Genomic DNA, 1,368 nt, shown 5'->3' on the forward strand with positions numbered 1-1,368 from the left:
ACAAAGAGCAGGCTTGCTTACTGCTTGCTATAAACTGGTAGGTCCCCCAAGCTCCGCATTCCTCTTCTATAATGCCACCCATTTTGTGTGCAAGCATCCATCTGGGCCCACCTGCTTCGTTCCTGGGAGAACTGGGGTTCAGAGAACCGACACGATCATGTTGACACTGGCTAATGCAGATTCCTCAAAGTTCTTGACACACCAGGGAGGTGTCGCTACACAAGTTATTCAAACTCCTATAGCTGCAGTTTCCCTTCCTTATAAAGAGGACGATAGTATCTGGCTCATAGCATTGTTGTGGGGTGAAGTTAAATAAGAATGTACAGATCCCGACTCCACTAGACCCTTCCTGGGAGCTCCCTTCCCTCTTTAGAACACGGACGGAGCCTGCTTTGCTTTGATGCCTGATGTAGCTGAGCAGCGTGGAACGGAGTGGACCACAGGTCACAGCAGCAGCTCCGCAATTTCTACGTAGGCGGGGCTCAGAAAACCGCAAGCCGATTGGAGCGGGGACCAAAAGTTTTGTATGCAGAGGCGTTTGCAAGGCAGCCAGGCGATTTTACTTACATCGTCTCTTTCAAGTGGCTTCGGGGTCTTACTGATGCGAATTACAGGAGCACTGAAAAATACCCCCTCAGACCGACCCTCTGATTCGTGGCGACCGCGCCCTTTCGAGCAGCGGGTAGCTCGTCCGGACTCCGGCTGCGCCGCCTCCTTCGGATGCCGGCTGCCTCCGGAAAGCCACGCGGCTCCGCTCGGGCGCGCGCCCCCAGACCGCACACGCCCGCTCACGCATGCTCCCGGCGCTCCCACGCGCGCAGGCCCTTCACCGGCGCCGCCCACGCAGCCTCGTGCTCCGGGCGCGCGGGCTCCGCTGCTGCGCGGCGCCCCCGGAGGCAGTTGCCGGAGCTGGGATGAGCTATCGGAGGATGCTGCAGCGCGGGGCGCGTCGCCCCCCTCAGTCCACCAGAGCCCGGATACCTCAGAAATTCGGCTCTGGGTCTGTGGGGAGCGAAATGCAACCCAAACACCGTTTTACCGAACCCCGCGCAAATAAACACGCACAGGCACTCACACAGACGTCGCCGCGACCGGCGCTTGCCGCGGCGGATCCCGGCCGCGGGCGGCCCAGAAAGAGCCCGGGACCCGGGAGGGGCCGCTGCCCACGCCTCAAAGTCCAAGGTGTCGCTGCTCGGGATCGGCCGCTAAAAGGTGCGACGTAAGTGCCCGGCGTCACCGGCCCGGCTTAACGGCTCAACGGCGAGCCTGGGGCCTGCATCGCCGGGGCGGGGCCAGGCCGGGCGGAACCGGCCGCGGGAGAGCGGGTAGGCGGGGGCGATCAGGCAGGAAGGGAGCTGGGGAGGAAGA

Source organism: Neophocaena asiaeorientalis, unplaced genomic scaffold (genome assembly GCF_003031525.2).
Source record: "Neophocaena asiaeorientalis asiaeorientalis breed wild unplaced genomic scaffold, Neophocaena_asiaeorientalis_V1.1 scaffold147, whole genome shotgun sequence".
Lineage (NCBI taxonomy): Eukaryota > Metazoa > Chordata > Mammalia > Artiodactyla > Phocoenidae > Neophocaena > Neophocaena asiaeorientalis.